The sequence below is a fragment of the Ochotona princeps genome, chromosome 21, assembly GCF_030435755.1.
Source record: "Ochotona princeps isolate mOchPri1 chromosome 21, mOchPri1.hap1, whole genome shotgun sequence".
Taxonomy (NCBI): domain Eukaryota; kingdom Metazoa; phylum Chordata; class Mammalia; order Lagomorpha; family Ochotonidae; genus Ochotona; species Ochotona princeps.
Window position 1 is genome coordinate 21,687,589 of NC_080852.1, and position 20,584 is coordinate 21,708,172.

General features: G+C 43.8%; 1 protein-coding gene and 1 pseudogene across 11 annotated transcripts in view; one reads left to right on the forward strand and one right to left on the reverse strand.

Annotated features, from left to right (window-relative positions):
* Positions 1-20,584, forward strand: part of ERC2 (ELKS/RAB6-interacting/CAST family member 2) — an 899,314-nt gene that overhangs the window by 267,260 nt on the left and 611,470 nt on the right. The gene's annotated exons all lie outside the window — the stretch shown is intronic.
* On the reverse strand, positions 2,320-2,450 carry LOC118760329 (U4 spliceosomal RNA; annotated as a pseudogene).

Consider the following 20,584-nt stretch of genomic DNA (forward strand, 5'->3'; position numbering starts at 1 on the left):
CCAACACTCTTCCTTGTCACTTGTCTGATTTGAGTCTTCCTATCCTGTAGATCTCAGCCCAGAGGCGCCTTCAGAAGTTTCTGACTCTCAGCATCCTATTTTTCGATCTAAGCACTCATTGTGATTTGCACTGATAGCTTTACTGTTGTGGTTGTTACGGTTACACTCATATCTTCCTGGGAGCTGTACAGTGAGGAAACTGCGGTGTCTACTACCATGCACAGGGCTTAGCTTACAGGCATTCCTTCAATATTTAGGTGTTTATTAAACAGATGAATGACTTCATCATTACTAGACATTTAATGACAGAATTCTCGTACCTAGGGAAGAACAATTCAGTTCTCCCCGAGAGAATTTAAATACGAAGGGATTATGTCTTAGGAGCTAGTGTTTAGCTTCAGAAGACCATCAGCCACTGTACTGTATGATTTTGTCACCTCTTTTGGATGACCACCTTGGTAGTGACGTCACCTGTGTTGGGAAACGCATGGAGTAAGCTTTCAGTTTCTCCGTGTCAACTTTGGTAAGAGAGAGAAACATCTAATTTGGAGAGTTTCTGTGAAGATCAAAGTGTCAGTTCATGTAGCCACCTTTTCATATTGTAGATGCTTAAATATGGGTACAGGGTGTTCTCTCTTAAGTGTTAATTGAATATCAGGTTCACTTCAGCTGGCCCAGTAATTTTCATGTTGTTGTTACTGTTTTTATAACATGCAAATCCGAAAGAGGAGACGTAAACAAAATAACGCTGACTGAAAAGGCACAGAGGTTTTTTTTCAAGAGTTCTTCTGCATTTAACAGAGAATTTTGGTTTTGACAGTTTATTTAGTTTAATTTAATTTTGAGCATTCCGTCTTGGAATTTCCTAAGCAATGCCCGATAGTGTAACATAAGCACAAAATAAAAGCCCACACCTACAGTGTGGATGCATTATACATTTTTTAACACAAAATATAATCTTAGGACAAAGTACACATAGATAGATTCTCCCAAGAATATGCCACCAGGCAGTAATTAAGTTATGTAAGAATAGCTCATTCCTATTATGTATGCGTTTTCCAGGTTTTGAAACAGACTATGAGTCATAAATATGAAAATGTGTCATTTTTGGCTTGTTCCCTTCTTTTCAATTAGGCTCAACAAATTGTTTTTCCTGTGGACAATAATTTTTATTAAAGGAAACACCACAAATGCGCATTTCCATAGCAACTGACTAGAATCCCTCACCAAGTCCTCTTCTTCTGTGTCTGGTTTATCAGTCCCCAGTTAGTTCACTCTTGCAGAAAAGAGACCTGTTGTCAATTAATTAGGAGTGAGAAATAAGATCAGACCTTTAGCTTGCGGTTCAGTGTACCCTTGTGTATGTGCGCATGTGTTCCATTGATGAGATTCGTGAAATGCCTTTTGGTCATCACAGTGCTCTTTAGGTTTGTGTTTAAGAATGGTTTGTGTCTAAAGGAAGCATTCTCCTGCAAATTTTAGCAGAAATAACTGCCCTGTTTGACTCCCCAAAGCAGTGCTCCTCAACCCGCTGGACTGAATATCATACCTTTATGAAAGGTTGAGTTGTGTTTTTCCTAGTAAACTTGCTTGAGAATTCTATGAAGTCTGGAATGGGGGCTGGTCTGGTGAATAAAAGAGAATGATGGTAGTCAGTCTCACTGATATACTCACTTGGGGGAGACTTAGCAGCAAAGGTTGGCTTGAACACACCTTTCTTTTAACTACCTACAAAAAGGCTTGACATGACCCAGAAGAGTCCTTCCCAATCCCAAGTAAAAGAGGAGCAAGGAAGCAAGGAAGCTTATTTGCTCACTTATTTAGGACATATTTACTGAGCATCAACTATATGCTGCACAGCCTGCAGCACACTGAAAATAAAGCAATGAATTGAGAGAAATGGTCATTGAACTCAGAACCTGAAAGGCAAGGTAGAGACCTCAATGGAGATTGTGACCAAGCAGAGGGTGGTATATATAACTTAGTTTTGCTAGGTCAAGCAAAGTATTTTGGAGACCTGAATAGATATCAGAAGAAGGCCTTGTAGAGAGGCAAGCAGGTAGAAGACATATCAAGAACAAAGACTCGGGACAGGGAGGAGACCAGAGAAGCTGAAGTCAGTGGATATTTGCAGTGAATGGGATGAAGGGAAGGGTATGAAAGTGGGGTGGGCAGGATGGAAAAATGTCTCCAGTGTTGCCTTGATATCCTTGAACTTGATCTGTTGGGTAGAAACCCTCCTAAGGGTTTAAGCACAAGGAAGGTATATTGACTGCCTGGCTACACTATGGAAATGACTTGGGGTCAGGTGGGGGAATGGACTCAGCAGTCCTACTTCTTCGCAGGAACCTTATTCAGAATCCGAGTTCCTAAGGGGGGTTGGTTTCAATTAACAATAATCACACCTCGGATAAACCTCATTGGCTATGATACTGCCACTGCACAAAGCTAAGGGGGGTTGGTTTCCAGTCTGCCAATCCTGCCCTTTGCCTCTCAGCCTGGTTGAAAAGTCAGTTTTTACAGAAACAGCCCATTGCTCTTTTCAGCACCCAAGCTCTGTGCTTTATCTAATAGGTAGACTGTAACCGCTCAGCATCCCACACCACTAGCCAGAATCTCCTTTCTGGTGTAGAGCTTAGACTGCCCTGTGCCTGTTTCCGATGAGGCACAGAGGTATACTTTGCCACTGCATTAACTTCTGATAAGTTACCACCTGCTGGACACACTCCAAGGACAAGCAAGAGCTTATGAAAAGAAGCATGCATGTCCCTTGGTCTTGGTGTTGCTGCTTGCTGTTTCAACCCTCTAAACATTGGAGATTTACAGCATCTTGGCACTGTGTTTGCCATTAGATCTGCAGAATGATAAACTGCAAAAAGCAGGGCTCTCAAATGATCCTTCCAGACAAGTACGGATAAAACAAAGCAGGTGTCCTAAATTCCTCACTTGTTGACTAAAGCAGAACTTAACTGAAAACAAAGCTATGACAAAGCTAGAACAAGCTTTGTCTAAATGAAAGGGTATAAGCTTATCTTTAAATATTTATTCAGAATCTCTGTGAATTCTGGCATACCCTTTTTTGTTACTCAGAGAGAACGAACTTAATATTCCTGGCAACAATTAATGGTTCGTTTGTGGCAGTCCCTGTGACATCTTTATGATTCGATAGGATGAATCATGGAAATTCCACCCTGCCCAAGCTTATATCCCAGCAGAGATTGAATGGAAAATCTGCTAGATGATGCGTCAGTTTATTCCCACATTGTCTGGATCTGATAAACCCTGCATGCATTTTGTGGATCAAATTACCACAATTGACTTTGCTGTGTTGCCAGCTAGTTTGTTTGCTACAAAATGGAAGCAGTTTGCACTTGGTAAAAATGCCTTCTATGAAGCAATAAAACATAATCATTGTGTGCAAGCCTTTATTTCTTCATCTCCATCTCATCTAGCATCTCCTAAAGTGCAACTCTCTAAAAATAACCTCCAGAGTCCAATGCATAACTACCTGCTCTTTCCGCCCTTTAAATTGTAAGTAGTGGGCATAGGTTGATGGTACAGCAGCTAAATTCTCACCTTGCACGTGCCAGGATCCCATGTGTGCACCAGTTTATGTCCTAGTTGCTCTACTTCCTATCCAGCTCCCTGCTTGTGGCCTGGGAAAGCAGTAGAGGACAGCCCAGAGACTTGGGACCCAACACACACATGGGAGACCTGGAAGAAGCTCCTGGCTCCTGACTTTGGATCAGCTCAACTCCGGCCGTTGTGGCCACTTAAGGAGTTAATCAACATGTGGAAGATCTTCCTCTCTATCTCTCCTCCTCTCTGTATATCTGACTTTCCAATAGCAAAAAAAAAATCTTAAAAAGAGCGCTTAAAAGGAAATTTTGTAGTAAATTGTATTAAATAAGAAAAGAATACCAATTTGATATATCATATGATTTTAATTTTAATTTGTCAGTACTACAGAAATATGAAAAGATCTATAAACTTTTTTAAATGAATAAGTATATAAATAGAAAAGTAAGCAAGTAAAGGCTCAGTGGACGGACTTGAAAATACTGATAGTAATGATGTATGGAGTCTTGTGATGTTTTTCCATATTTCGCCCATTTTAAAAAGTAACCATTTATTGCCTTAAAAGCGTCTGAAAATGTTGTTAAAATAATCCTTAGTATTGAACTGAATTAAATCACATTATCATAAAGGTTCCCAGAGAGGCCAGTGTTGTAGCATAATGGGTTTAGCTGTCACCTGCCACACTGACATATCATACGAGGACCGGAATACTCTGCTTTCCTTCCAGTTGCTTGCTGATAACACCTGGTAAATTAGTCAGAGGAGGGTACAAGTGCCTGGACCATGACAGCCACATGGGAAACCCAAATGGAGCTCGTGGCCCCTGGCTTTACTTCTACCTGGCCCAGCCCTGGTCATTGTAGCTATTTGGGGAGCGAACCAGCAGATGAAAGATCTCTCTCTCTCTCTCTCTTACACTCCTTAATTTCTTTCATCTCTCCCTCTCCATCTTTCAAATAAGTAAGTATTAGAAACAAGGTACCCACACAAATATTGGAGTGTTTTATAATAGGAGGGGTAGCTACTAAGGACCATATTGTTGTCTCCTATTTAGCAAGTTTCAGATGCTTACCTCCCTCCAGGAATTCATTCTTTGTTTTGCTTATCTCCATCCTATTCTGATGAATTTTTTGGAGCCCTGAGCATCTTACTGAGTATTATTGTAGACTTCTCCACTCCCCAACAATCCCAATCTGTGTGTGTGTGTGTGTGTGTGTGTGTGTGTGTGTGTGTGTGTGTTGTGTGATGGGGCCTGCAATATGTACTTTTCATACTTAATAGATCATTTCTATTTATGTAGTACTATTGAATAGATTTATATAGATTTATATAGTACTTTTACTTCAGGTCACACTTAAAAGTTCTAAACCTTCTCCAATATAAAACTTAATAGAGGTAAGTTTTAGGAAATGAAATTTAGGAATATGGGTACTGCTCTCTCTTGAGGTGCAGAGACTGTAGATTTGAGGGTAACACTGTCTCTTTGGAGTGCTATTGTAACTCTCGAATCTGCCTAGTAGGCTGCTATGGGAACACGGGCCATGAGTCTTCTGACTTGGGTGTTCCATCTGCCTTTAAGTCTTGTGCCTGGTGTCTGTATATGTTGCCTTGTGACCTGATGGGTAGCTTGTGTGGCTGTGACCACTGTTGTCCAGGCAGTTGCTATTGTAACATGTTTAAGTGGTCTGTCTGAACCACAGCCCTCACAAACCATGAATCATCATTGTAAAGGATATCATGTCTCCTAATGATGAAGGTTGGGAGGAGGTGAGCTGAGTTGCAGAGGATCTTGTTGGGGTTCAAGGGTTTGCAGGGGCACTGCTTAGATGCTGGCGTGATTCCCATCTGGTGGAAATGCAGTGTATCTCAGATTGTTGAAAGAAAGCACCTGGGACTTCTGGATAAAAATTTGCATACAGGCTTAATGAGGAAACTTTCCATAGCAGTTGTTAGTATTGTTATACCCAATTATCGGACAGGCACCAAGAGTTTGCTTGTCTGTAATAAAATCCAATGACAGATGAAAGCTGGTTACCACATTCCTTGCTAATGGGGTGACAGATATTAAGGTCAGGCACTGCTTTTTGTCCTGAGAAGTGGAGCTTCGACATGAGGTAGGCTCTTAGGGGGGGAGGGCAGAGTTTTATGGAGTGTTAAAAAATGTTTGTATGAAAATATTCAAACTTTTGGAAGAAACAGAATTTAAAGATAGCTAGAGTCCAGCCTATGACATCATAATCATGCATACACACAGAAGCAAACACACACACACACACACACACACACACACACACACACACACCAGCATTTTTCAAGAAAAATTCCTTTTTGCTGAGTCCAAGTGGCTCTGTTGGGGGCACTGTTATGTCTTATGGATGTGACTGAGGGTACTATGTAATCTAATTATATGTCACATTAAAAACTTCAGAGAGACCAATTACCAATGTTTGCGTGTCTGTTGGTAAATAAAAAAGAGAGATCATTTATAGAGCTAACAGAGCAAAAGTAAAACTAAGTCCGGGGCCCGGCGGTGTGACCTAGCGGCTAAAGTCCTCGCCTTGAAAGCCCCGGGATCCCATATGGGCGCCGGTTCTAATCCCGGCAGCTCCACTTCCCATCCAGCTCCCTGCTTGTGGCCTGGGAAGGCAGTTGAGGACGGCCCAATGCATTGGGACACTGCACCCGCGTGGGAGACCTGGAAGAGGTTCCAGGTTCTCGGCATCGGATCAGCGCACACCGGCCTGTTGCAGCTCACTTGGGGAGTGAATCATCGGACGGAAGATCTTCCTCTCTGTCTCTCCTCCTCTCTGTATATCTGGCTGTAATAAAATAAATAAATCTTTAAAAAAAAAAACTAAGTCCGGTGTGCAGTGTGCGCACGTGGTTTTGGACCACTTACATGGGCCCAGAAGCGATGTTGGGAGATACGTGAAGGTGTTCTGGGGTGAATGGACACGCAGAAAATGCTTTCATGGACCTCAGAGCAACCCAAGATATAATTGTTCTATGCATGCTTCCTCAAAGCTGCAAGAATTGTCTTCCGTCAGGAACTCTGCAGCACATTGTTCTTTGGACTAGTTTATAAACTTTTAAAAATTTTTGTTTGCATCTGCTGGTTCACGCCCCACGTTTACTGTGATGCCTGGGACTGGCCTTGGCCAAAGTCTGGAGACTGAAATTCCATCTGGGTTTCCCACTTGAGTGCTAGGAACCCAAGCACCCAGTCCATTAACTGCTGCCTGCTAGGCGTATCTGCAGGAGGCTGAATCACAAATTAAGGTAGAACTGGGTCCAGTTACTCTGGCCAGGGATGCACGCATCCCAAGTGAACAGTTCATCTTGTCCTTAAGTATATTTTGAAATAACATGTAGTTAACATTTTTAAAATACTTTCCTTCTTGACTCATAGAATTCCTCACCATTTCCACTGTAAATAAGTATTATCATTTCTGTCCCCAGAGTTTCAGTTTGACTGTCTTCCATTTCTAATATGTGTTTTCCCCTGAAGAATAGTCATAAAATAATTGTGATGGCTCAGAGTATATCCAATCCCTGATCAATCATAAAAAAACCAATATAGGTAAGAGAACATGTGCTTTCATCATATCTGGAACATTTCACTTGGATTTTTATTAAATTAATGAAAACATTAAGGGGAAGATATTTGGCTAAATGATAGATGATCAGTGCTCTGCATTACACTGCTTGGATTTGAGTTCTGGTTCTGGCTCTGAATCCTGCCTCCTGCTAATGTAGACCCAGAAGTGATGGCTCAAGACACAGGAGATGGTTTGACAGATGTCATTCTGGAAGAATCTCAACGAAGGTTTCATAAGGAGAAGTGGGTCAGATGTGAGGGTAGATGTTAGCGAAGGGGAGGGGTGGGAAGAGAGAGAAAAGGCAGGCAGAGAGTTAGGGGTAGGGCTCGCTGGTGAGGAGGAATGAAACAGCAAGATCACTGATAGGAGCTTTCACAAGGTCAGTGTCCTGTCTGGGGAGCTGCTGGACAGAGAAAGGCATTCGGCATAGCACCTGGTGCACAGGTAAGTGTCCATCAGATGAAAGCTTACAAGTAAAAGTTGCTCGTTTGTACCTGTTCGTGTGATCCTGGGTGCATTAGCCTCTGCTGCCAGGTTCTTGCCCCACCCCAATAGAGTTAAGAATTTAAAGCAGAGGCAGAGTTTACTGCACACCTGACAAACAAACAGGATTTATTTAGAAGAAAGCGAAACAAAGTGAACATATAGTCATGTATGAGTATGGGCTGCCCCACATGGAAGGCTACCTGTTTTGTGTGGGCCAGAGGATCACCTATGAAGAGAGACAAAGGTACACTAAATGAGATCAAGGGCAAAAGAGGGCTGTGTACCTTTCCATCCTGTATTCTCTTCCTCTTTTATGAGGTAGGAGTATAGCTTCGTTGAATAAACAAATGGGTTGGGATCCTAGGAGGTGTGAAGACATCTGGGCTTTTTATGGCCCCTCATGTGGAGTTTATTATCCATATGGCCAACATGATATCTCTTTTTTCCTGGGTTTGGATAAGACACAGGTACATAATGAGAATATGGGCATTTTAGACTCTCAGGGGAAGAGAGAAAATGACCATACAGGGCTGGCAGGAATTCCAGCTTACCTAGCCCTAACTCACTCCCTGCCAGTTTCCTTCATGTCAGTGTACTGGCCAGTGTTCACCAACTGGCTCATAGGAGGAAGGGAGTGGGAAATGGCTTGACTGATGCATTTGCAGATTTCTCTGCTGTCATGACTTCCACCCTTGTTGATTTCATGCCACCTTCGTGATGTGTTGGAACACGGTTGCCGGTACGCCCTGGTCCCAGCAATTACAGACCTGCTTTTCTTTTGTGTGTAATGCTGGAATCTCTACCATCCATCCCTCTGTTAGATCTGCCATGTGCTTTCAAGTTCCCTTGGCAAAGGAATATTCTTGGGAATAATTGCCAGGCTCTAGGGTATGAATTTTGCTTGGAGAACTTCTAGACTCACGTCCTTAACAAGAGCCATTTGAAAATACAGGCATGAGGATAGGGATGCATTTTGGATTCATGGCTGGGTGGGAGGAACTGACTAATGTGAGTACCACGGTAGAACGTGGAGGAACAATATTTTTGTGAGTAAAATGATACTAGTTTCTCCCTGCCCCCCCCCCCCCCCGAGGGTTTCAGTAGGTAATGTGTGTTGGGGATAAAAAAAAAAATAACAAGAATAGTCCTGGCTTTTGTGACATGGAAGAGAGTTGAAAATGAGGCCAAAGCACTGATTAAGCCTGCCCTGTGTGTGTGGGTTTTGTGGGAGAAGAGTAATAATGATGAGGCAGCATCCTCTCTGCAGCCACGGACTCGGTGTGCTGCCCTCAGTGCTGGGCTGTGGGCACACACTGTCACCTTCATCCCTTCCGATAAGCTCGGATTGTATGTGTTTAATCCACTTGGACTCTCAAGCTGGAAATGTAGCATTCATTCTTTTATTTTATTATTTTTTTTAAAGTAAGTCATCTGTGCTTTTTTTAAATAAGATTTATTCATTTTATTACAGCCAGATATACACAGAGGAGGAGAGACAGAGAGGAAGATCTTCTGTCCGATGATTCACTCCCCAAGTGAGCCGCAACGGGCCGATGCGCGCTGATCCGATGCCGGGAACCTGGAACCTCTTCCGGGTCTCCCACGCGGGTGCAAGGTCCCAATGCATTGGGCCGTCCTCTACTGCTTTCCCAGGCCACAAGCAGGGAGCTGGATGGGAAGTGGAGCTGCCGGGATTAGAACCGGCACCCATATGGGATCCCGGGGCTTTCAAGGTGAGGACTTTAGCTGCTAGGCCATGGTGCTGGGCCCAGCATTCATTCTTGATTGCTCATCTGCATTACATTCTGTATACAATCATTTCTAACGATGTTGTCTCCAATTATCTTTCAAAACCATTGGGCTCCTCTGCACCTCCCCAGAACCCCCTTCTGTAGACCAACATCCTCATTTATTTCTTAACTTATGGCCCCAAGTTCACAGTTCTTTCTTCCATCTTTAGGAGGCAGTCCGAGTCATACTCATTTTAAAAACATTTATTTGAAAGGCAGAGCTAAATTGTTTGCACATAGAAGAGAGGGAGAGAGAGAGAGAGAGACTGGGATTGATTTCTCTTCATTGGTTCACTTCCCTAATGACTTGAATGGCCAGGTCTGAGCTTGACCTAAGCCAGGAACCTGCAACTCTTTCCAGTCCTTCTTGTGGGTGGCAGGGGCCCAAGCTTTGGTCCATTTGCTGCTGCTTTCCCAGGTAACAGCATCAAAGAGTTTGGATCAAAAGTGGAGCATCTGGATCTCAAATTGGTATATATATGGGGTGCTATTGTTGTAGAAGGCTGCTTAACCTGCTGTGCCATGAGGCTCACCTCCAGATTGATGCTCTTCAGTGTGTTTGAGAAGTGAATATATGTTGCAATTGCATTTTTCCTCCTGAATAAAAGGGGGACTCTCAGGAAAACTGTTAAATCTATCTTGCCAATAGAATGCTGGACTTCCTACCAGTGTCTATATTTACAGTGTCATGATTAACTTAAATAGCAGAATAATGCTTTTGGGACTGTTGCCGAAGCATTATAGTATTGTAATAAAATGGAAGAAATAAGTAAGGGAGATGGGGAAGTGGAAGGGGAAATCCGCCTGCCTGTGGACCCGTATCATGAAGACAAACAAATAAAAGGTGTATATGGCCTAGAGGTGGAGATACTGCTTGGGACAGCCTCATTCCATACATGAATGCCTGGATTCAGGTGAGGACTACTGGATTCTAACTGCCTGACTGAGGTTCCTGCTTCCCATCTTGCCATCTCTGCGTTAGCTCAGGCCATCTTCCGAACTGAAACACCCTGCAACAGCAATGTGATGCTGCCCTTCCCGTCTTCAGCCCTTACACACCCTTTCCATGATGATGCAGAGGGTGTTTATATCCCCTAGCACATGGAGAAGTTCAGGGAAGAAAAGGGAGCACACCTGTGCATAGATTGTGAGAAACTCTTTTTTTTTCCTTTTTGAAAAAAGATCTATTTATTTTACTTGACATTCAGAGTTAGAGAGAGAGGGAAAGCTGGAGAAAGATTTCCCATCCTCTAGTTCACTCCCCAAATGGCTGCAAAGATCAGAGCTAGGCTGCTCTGAAGCTGGGAACCAGGGTGCAAGGACCTAAGGCCTTGGACCATTCTTTGTGTTTTTCTCAGGCCATTGACAGGGAGCTGGATTAGAAGTCGGCTAGTTGGGGGAGCGATGTGGTAACCTTGCGGCTTAAGTCCTCACCTCGCACGCAGCTGAATCCCATATGGGTGCCAGTTCTAATCCCAGTGGCCCCGCTTCCCATCCAGCTCCCTGCTTGTGTCCTGGGAAAACAGTGGAGGACGGGCTAAAGCCTTGGAACCCTTCACCCACGTGGGAGACGCAAAAGAAGCTCCAGGCTCCTGGCTTTGTATGAGCTCAGCTCTTGCGTTGCAGCCACTTGGGGAGTGAAGCAGTGGATGAAAGATCTTCCTCTCTGTCTCTCCTCCTCTCTGTATATTTGACTTTTCAATAGAAATACAATAAATCTCTTTTAAAAAAGAGAAGTTGGTTAGCTGGAACATGAACCAGTGCTCAGATAGGATGCTGACACTGCAGGTGGAACATTAGACAGCTGTGCTACCACCCTGGCCTCTGTGAGGGACTTCTGAAACCAAGGATGGAGATTAAAACATGTATCACTTATATTTCCCACACTGAGAAAGCTGCTTCTGCTGTTTCCTCAGTCCAGGCTCTGAATCCAGGGTGGACAGATCTCAGTTTTTCATAAAAGAGAAAAGTCTCCTTTAAGGCTTCTTTGACCACCTTTCAGTGACTGTTGATTGATTATGTGCGTACATTGCTGTCTTGTCTGAATGCATGTTGATGCCTAGCGATTCTGATAAATGTGAATTACATAATTACATGTTACAAGCAGCCTGAGTTCCAGCAGTGGCATGCGTTTCTAATTCTAATCTCCACAGTAAGAACTGAACATTCTATCAGTCACAAGTTTTGAGAACCTAAATGTGAAGTGTATTTGGGGAAAAATTGGAACTATCATTTTTATTCTTTTGTTTGCTGCCACTGTAACTACTATTGCCAGTAACAGTGTCTAACACTTGCTGAGCAAATGATGAACTGAAAATTAGTAGGGAGTTGTTAAAACCAACTGTTAGGTCATGGCCAACATTGTTCAAGTGAAATACATGGGAATGGCTTAGAATGGAGTGGAACAGAATATCAAATTGGTTATGTGTAATAGTCGGAAAAACCGCATTATGGGACACTCATGTTTTTATAACCCTATGTGTAGACTAGTGGTGCTTACTAGGGCTTTTTCCATTCATCTTCCTGTGTACCCCAATGGGCACTGCATTTTCCAAATACTCTTGCATTTGTGGTCTGTGTCTAAATTCTTGACCATGGGATATGAGAGACAGTGAAAGTGAATACTCCATTCCCAAGCCTGGCTTATAAAATCATTGCCTTTGGGCCCGGCGGCGTGGCCTAGCGGCTAAAGTCCTCGCCTTGAAAGCCCCGGGATCCCATATGGGCGCCGGTTCTAATCCCGGCAGCTCCACTTCCCATCCAGCTCCCTGCCTGTGGCCTGGGAAAGCAGTCGAGGACGGCCCAAAGCTTTGGGACACTGCACCCGCGTGGGAGACCCGGAAGAGGTTCCAGGTTCCCGGCATCGGATTGGCGCGTACCGGTTCGTTGCGGCTCACTTGGGGAGTGAATCATCGGATGGAAGATCTTCCTCTCTGTCTCTCCTCCTCTCTGTATATCCGGCTTTCCAATAATAATAAAATCTTTAAAAAATAAAATAAAATAAAATAAAATCATTGCCTTTACCTTGTCAATTATGTGCCATGGTTGGCCTTTTCTAGAGGATTCAGAAAATGGTGATTAAAAAGTTTAGAAGCCTTTGCATTCACAAAACGAAATTTCCCCTGAACCCCGAAAAGCAAGTATTGTCAGCATCTTCACTGAACAGACACAGAAGACGAGACACATAGAGACGCGAAGTTACTTACTCACGGCAGCACAGCTAGGAATGAGCAGAAGCCAGGATTGGAATTCAGGCCCTTGGGCCACAGAGTCTGGGCTCTGCCTCCCAGCGTTCTGCTGTTCTACGTGAGGATACCCATATCTCGGGCACATTCACAGCCAGCACCAAGACCTTTGCTCGCCCTTGGGGTGGCTGGAGCTCACTTTCCAGTTATCTTTTTCCCTTGTTTAGAAATCTCTCTTTATAAATATGGCTTCCACAGACATTGTGAAAATACTATTGTGAAATATGACTCTGAAGGCTTCAAAGTGTCATGTTGGGGATTAGCAGTGTTATTCCCGGGGATTCTAATGGGAGTCTGGCTGCCAAAAATCCCTTCCACTGTTTTGGAAAGGACAAAGGGGGGTAGGGTCCGCTTGTAGGGCGGAAGGGTAATTTCTAACATATGGCTCGTGATTTACTATCTTGAAGAAACGTTTATCTGTGGCTCAGTAGCTAGGCTGCGTCAAGCCAAAGATGATGAAAGTGTTTATGAGCAATGGACTTGCCAGTTCAATTATTATTTCAAGAGGATGGCCAACTGGAAAATTATACCACTGTAGTTGCTAGAAGCTGACCTCTAATAGTGTCTTTGAAGACAGCTTGATTGTTTTTAGAGCAGTTTATTCACTTTCCCTTATATATTCCCAATAACTCATCTCAAGAAGTTTTGTGTTTGATATTTAAAAAAAAAAAGGAAGGAAGAAAGTCATCTGTCTTGTGGCTCAGTAGTGGGTAAGAGGGGAACCACCTGGCTATAGATATAGCTGCTGTACTCCACGGGGAGTGGGCATGGGCCATCTTTTAATATTGTTTGCAGTGACCTACTCTGGTGCTTTCCTATTGGGAGAATAGGGGATAGCGTGGGGAAGAACACGTGACCCTGCAAGCTAAGCTGCCTCCTGCAGGGCTGGCATCCATTATGAGTGCTGCTTCAGGTCCTAGCTGCTCCATTTCCAATTCAACTCCCTGATAATGGTTTGGGAAAAGATGGTCCAAATGCTTGGGTCCCTGGCATGCTTTGAGGAACCTAGATGAAACTTCTCGTTCCTTGCTTCAGCCTGGCCTTTGCAGCCATTTGGGGGAGTGAGCCAGCAGATGGAAGATGTCTCTGCCTCTCCTTCTCTAACTGTAATTCAGTCTTTCAAACAAAAAGCTAAATAAATCTTTCTTTTTAAAGGAATGCAAGGGATGTAGTGAGAATTGTCATGTGCGTTTTCTGAAGATCTTTCTGAGGATGGAGTGTACAGAGTTTTCTTGTTTTGTTTTAGGGACAGTGTGATGTGTACTCTCTGCTGTTCGGCCTAGCACGCCAAGCCCCAGAATCACCCTGTCTCCCAAATCACCTCCATCCCCCACCTCTATCTTCCTTGGAGCAATACCTTGTCACAAAGGAGGCAGTTGAAACAACCATTTATTTGGCTTAGCTGTTAACATGTATGCTGAGATCCTCATGTCTTACAAAGGAATGCCTGGGTTTAGTACCTGATCTTGACTCCTGACCTCAGCTTCCTGCCAGTGCTGACCCTGGGAGGCAGCCTTGATGACACACAATTAGTTTCTTGCTGCTCACTTGGAAGACCTGGCTCTTGACTTTGGCCTAGTCCAGTTCTGGCCATTACACGCATTTGTGGAGTGAATTAGCAGATAGGGCCTCAGTCTGCCTTTCTGTTTCTTTATACCTCTGAAATAAATAAATAAATAGTTGTAAAAGGTGGGAAGACAGTGGATACAGCCCTTCACAGTCACTATGAGAATTGTCTGTGAAGATTAATCAACAATAATAAACTGAATATAGCACAGTTGTATGGTCACAGTGCTCTGGCTTTTCTAAACTGTGCCGGTGATAAAATACTTTCCCCCAGGGTCAGCCTCTTGTGCTCCTCCTTGGCCCCCACATCCCACCACTGTCTTGCTGTCAGATGTGTATGAAGGACAGGCTATTAGAATTTAATGTTGGGGGCCACAGTTGTGGTAATAGCAGAGTAAACCACCGCTTTTGATGCCAGCATCCACTATCATGCACCTGTTTGTGCCCCAGCTATACTATTAGATGGAGTTTGCTTTCTGTCTTTCAGAGACTGCAGTGTATTAAGGGGATGTGGCAGAGGGACATCCTGGAGCAGGGGGACCATGGGGACTGTGTTAGGGGAGTGTGGGTGCATGAGTGTGGCTGCAGTTGGGTGTCCCAAGGGCAGTTATGGTTGGTAGAGGAGGTTGGAGAGTGATGTGCTAATTTTTTCCTGGGATGTTGTTTCTATTTGGTTTCAGACAGTGCCACCACCTTCACTCCTGCTATTTATCCATCTGTCTATCCACTTGCCTGCACTTAGGCAGATCACCTTATTTCCTGGGCCTTGGTCCCACTGTCTCTCCTGGGCAATCCCAGGACTGCATGGAGCTGTGGGTGAAGGTTGTGTGAGAGAGCATAAAGAGGCTGGAGCCTGGTCCAGGCATACAGAGAACACCAGGAACAAGTCCAGGTACTGGGGGCTCAACTCATGTCTCTGAGAGTTTGACCTCAAATGATTAGCATTGTGTAGTCCTTGTATTCTAGGTGTAGCCCTTGTCTTAGGACCCATTCCTTTTGCTCCTTCACAGTGGCCTGGCATGTTTCCCCATCGCTTTCGCATGGCCTTTCCTCCTATCACCTGTCTACCTATCTCTGGATGTCAGTTCACCCAGCAGGGTCACTGCCAGGGTCTCCTGTTGACCACCTGTACTTGTACCTCGACTCCACCTGTGACCTTGTAGTGCCCTCTGCCTAAGGTTCCTCTTAGCTATTACACTTTGTCAAGGGGGCACCTGCCATTCTGGTGTGGGGGAATCCTCAATCGGTGATTATTTCAGGTTCCTTCTCAGGGGGCACACTCCTTCTTCAGCTCCTTGTTCTTGCATTGACCTTTCTCAACACTTCCCAAACTCCGGATTGTCATGAGGATATTAGCTTTTCACTTTTGATAAGCAAACTTTAAGTAGCTGATATTTTTATGTTCTAGGTGCTCTTGTAAAACCATTTCCAGCTGGCTTTACATCTGGTAGTCATTTCATCCTCAACCCACTGTGACTGGCATAATTATTATTCCCATTATTCTGTGAGTCACAGAAAGGTCTAGCACTCTGCCCAGGGTTTCACAGGATGTGAGTGACAGAACCACACGGAGTTTACAAATCAGTATTTATGCTTTTGTTTCTAGAGAAGAAACTGATCACTATTTCCAGAGATATGAAAAAGTTCATAAAAGCCCAAATTATATTTCACCTTTAGGCATAGTCTTTAAGGGTCTTTTTAACAGTCTTACTCATTTCGTTGTTTAGTTTCATACTGTTGGCTGCCTGGTGAAAGTGTCATGTTCCTGCTAAAGATGAGTCATTTGAGCCACAGAATTCTCTAATGCCACCTGCCTCAGTCCTTTTGTGTGTGCTTGTCATTTATATCAATGCATCTACTTCAGTTTTCCACCAGTTTTAAGAAACTAGTAAGGGTAAATACAACCAAGGTTTGCACAGTGGTACAAAATTGACTGCAGAGTATAGATGGTAAGGTTTCTGAGCAGGTGTAATCTTGGATTGCAAGCAGCACCAACAGGTTTTGTTTACCATATGACACCCTAAAACTCCAATTCAGTGCATGAATAATAGTTTTAAAGGCTCCATCTGGTTTCCATGAGCCACATGTTTGAAAGTTTTACAGGGGATCCCAGGGGCCAGCCATGGCAAGACACTTCTCTGTGGCTCATTCATGTGAGGTACTACACAGCACAAAATGCACCTTGTTCCACACAGTTACACACACACCGTGTCTGGTTCAGCAACAACTTAGTTAATGCAGACCTGCCTTTGTTCTCAGTTACTGAAATGCCTGGTACAATTTTTGGCTGCCTGAGTAAACATGGACGGAAGGACTCAATGGACTAATCCATTGTCAGGCTGTGCACTTTAGGGGAGAGCTTAAAAGCTGCAGATTTCCCAAAGAAGAGTTGTCCAAGGGAGTTTGTACTTGGGCTTTTGTATTCTCTCAAGAGTGGGGATGGACTGGCTTCCCCTACCAAGAGAACTGTTGTTCAAAAAGAGTATGTTGGTACTGTGGAGGCTGCACCATGTAGACATCAAGAGGCCAGCTGAGCTTTGGAGAATTAGAAATGAGGGTCCATGTCTCGTCTTTGCTTTTCAGTGGTGTGGTCTTGGTCTGTTCCATTATCTTCTTTGAGGCTGTGGTTTCCCTCCTGAAGACCAAGGATCTAAAAGTAATATTGACTTCCTAAGTTAGAGGTATGGGACGGATCAGATATTTCTTAGTACTTAGCACACAGCTTAGGATCTGAGAATGTTGGGTCAGTTTTGTTGTTTTAAATTCTGTGTAATGAACAACTGGAAAGTTAACGTGAGCTAGGAGAACCATGCCATGGAATTGTGACTGCTCCAACACGAAATCTGCGAACCTTCAGTTCTGGGGTTCACATGAGGGATTTGAAAGGGTCCTATTGAAAGTGAGAAATTGTCCCCACTAGTTCCTGCCATGCATTCTGCTTCTGTGGATGCTCGGTATTTTGTACTGTAGAACTTTTATTGTAGCTGAGTGTTGGAAATGAAAAGTCTGCAGCAAATGAAAGACCATGGCCTTTTCAGTCAAAATGCTACAGCCACCACCACCGCTTTCCCTCATGGTCTGATGTGTGGTATGTGTCTCCACCCAGGGAAGTCTTGTGTGTGGGCGCCGCCCTCTGCTCTTGCAGCCTGCAGCCATCTGGACCCTGGGGGTGTGCAGGGAACGCAGTGTTGATTCATATGCCACCCCCTGCTGGCATCTTTAAAATGGGCCCTCTGGCTGGAGCTATGAAACAACCAACACCCTTCCTCTCCCATGCTTGCTCCAAGTGCTTGAGAGAGAAAGGAACACTAGGGAAAATGTATAAAGATCCAGAAACTTTGGAGGTGAGGTTGAGTGGTTCATAAGGGTAACTGGACACAGTTGACTTTCTTCAATCTAGTTTTAGAATCTGTGACTCAAAGTGTGATGCCCCAAAAAGTGGTTCTCCAATGGTGCTCTGAGAAGTTCTAGAAATGTGCTGCAGATTGACTGGTTCCTGCCTCCTTTATCACTCTTTTAATTGCACAAGATTTAATTTTCCTCCTTTCCTTGTTCTTCTGCCTGCACCCTGCTCACACAGGTGTTTTCATGGCAGCTCTGGTTCATCAAAACAAATTGGGTTTGAATGTCATCTTCTCTAGGACCTGCTCTGATCTCTCCCGCCCTCCAATTCAGGTTAGAGAGGGATGATAATAGATTGGAAATAAAATATCTTAATTGGTAGTCATTCACAGCTGTAAAGTTGGCTATTTTGCTGCATGTCCAGGAGGCCAACGGTATCTGAATCCTATAGTTTCCTCACTCTTCATTGCTGTCTCAGCATTGTCATTGTGTTGTTCATACAGCCTTATTACCCCTATTCATTTGCAAGTTTGATCCTGCTTTTTTTTTTCTACCTAATATGCCTGCATTCTCTACTGGGTAGTAGACTCATGGTGACAGGGGTCATTTCTTCCTTATCTTTAGAACACATCACAGTGTCTAATAGTAGATGCCAAATTTGTGTGTTGTGTGTACATGAATTTGTGTGTGTGTGATATTAGATTGTGTTTGAGAAAAGTAAACTCTAGAGTTTTATGGGTAAAAGAAAACCTGGAGATTTGTCTAGAATAAGAGAAATGGGATCCTATATTACCTATTCTGTGCTAGTTCAGACCAAGTCTGGAATTATGTGTAGAACCTATAAATCAAAGACTATGGCAGATGCTGATTTTGTCCCAATTTGGAATCCATGGTAACCCTTTTCCTGGGCTCATGTGCCTACTGTCTGGTAGCTGTTGGTGACTCCAGAAATGTCACCTTTATTTGGGATGTCCTTTTGATGCTCAACATTGCCAGACTTCTTTCTGCCTTAAAGTGCTGGGGCAGCCCACAGGCAGTGCTGGATTGGGATAGGTGATGGGACAGGTTTGTCATTCAGGCTGCTCCCTAATGCTTTATATAGACTCAGTATGGAGTTCCTGGACAAGAACATCCTTACTGCACCTTCTCTTCTCTCAGTGGCACCTCTCCATCTCTTCCAGGTCTCTCCAAATTTCCTCTTTATTAAGTCACTTGTGTAATACTCCATGTCTCAGGCTCTGCCTCTCAGGAGTTTTGGCTTGAGACAGAGTAGACTAAGTAAGGTACATGAGCTGTGTGTTATTGAGAGCAACAGATGTCATGCCATACAAGAAACAGTAGGTAGAATTAGGAATCCTTAGTAAGAAATATGTTGGACCAGGAAGCTGTCTTGTGGAGGATGAAGCTGCTTTGTTGTTTGTGTCTTCCTTCAATGAGAACATAGACCAATGTATAGAAGCTTTCTGGGAAAGCATATTAACTCAGCTTAGAAAAAAATATTTCAACAGGAGAGCCCAAAGTGAAAGATTAACCATAGGTTAGTTTTCCATCATTACCCTAAGAAATTAGCACAAATTTAAGAGTTTGCAACTAAGCTTCTTTATTAACTGATAAGTTAGGAATCTTAATAGAGCACAGCTTAGCTAAATCCTCTGTTTTCAGTTTTGTGAGAACAAAATCAAAATGTCCTAGAGACCCTTGAGACTATTTTACTTCCAAGATCATTTGTAGTTCTTTGTGTTTGTAGATTTAAGATCACATTTCCTTACTAGCTGTCGGCTGGAGACCACCCTTAGCCCTTGGAGGACCCCTATGGTACTAACCCTACATCTCGACTCAGCAGTGGTGCATCTAGCCTCACCCGCACATGGGATCTCTGTAACTTCCACATCAGTTGCATCTCTCGTCTCTAGTCACAGAAAACTTCCAAATTTGATTTTTTAAAATTATTTTATTAATTGATAAGGCAGAGTTAACTGGAATGGGAGATGTTCTTCCATCTTCTGGTTCATTCCCTAAGTGGCCACAAGAGCTGGGGCTTAGCCAGGCCCAAGCCAGGAGCCTGAAGTTTCTTCTGGATATCCAATATAAAGGTACAGGGGCCCAAGCATTTTAGGACCATCTTTCACTATTTTTTCCCAGGCACATTAGCAGGGATTTGGGTGGAAAGTGGACTAGCTGGAAATTGAGCTGGGATGACAACACTGCAGGTGGTACCTTAACTTTCTATATCACAATGTTGGCCCTATGTTTTCAGCTTTTAAACAGAACATGAGATTAGATTAGGCCCACTCAGATTATCCAGGATAATCTTCCTGTTTTAACATATGAACCTTAATCACATATGTAGAATCCTTTTTGCCATACATGTGGGGATTAGAAAGCTTGTGGGGAAAATGCAATTAAGACATAAAGATGAAACATGAGCTTTATTTATCAACATAAGTAAGCTCCATCAAGTTCAAGACACTTATAGGAGTGATTATTCTACCCATTTAGCCCATCTCTAAAGAACTAAGGGGGCCCGGTGGCGTGGCCTAGCGGCTAAAGTCCTCGCCTTGAACATACTGGGATCCCATATGGGCGCTGGTTCTAGTCCGGCAGCTCCACTTCCCATCCAGCTCCCTGCTTGTGGCCTGGGAGGGCAGTTGAGGACGGCCCAAAGCTTTGGGACCCTGCACCCGCGTGGGAGACCCAGAAGAGGTTCCTGGTTCCCGGTATCAGATCGGCACGCACCGGCCCGTTGCGGCTTACTTGGGGAGTGAAACATCGGATGGAAGATCTTCCTCTCTGTCTCTCCTCCTCTCTGTCTCTCCTCCTCTCTGTATATCTGGCTTTCCAATAATAATAAAATCTTAAAAAAAAAAAAAAAAGAACTAAGGGTTCTGGGCCCAGCACGGTGGCGCAATGGTTAAGGTCCTCGCCTTGTGCACCCCAGGATCCCATATGGGCGCCGGTTCTAATCACGGCTGCCCTG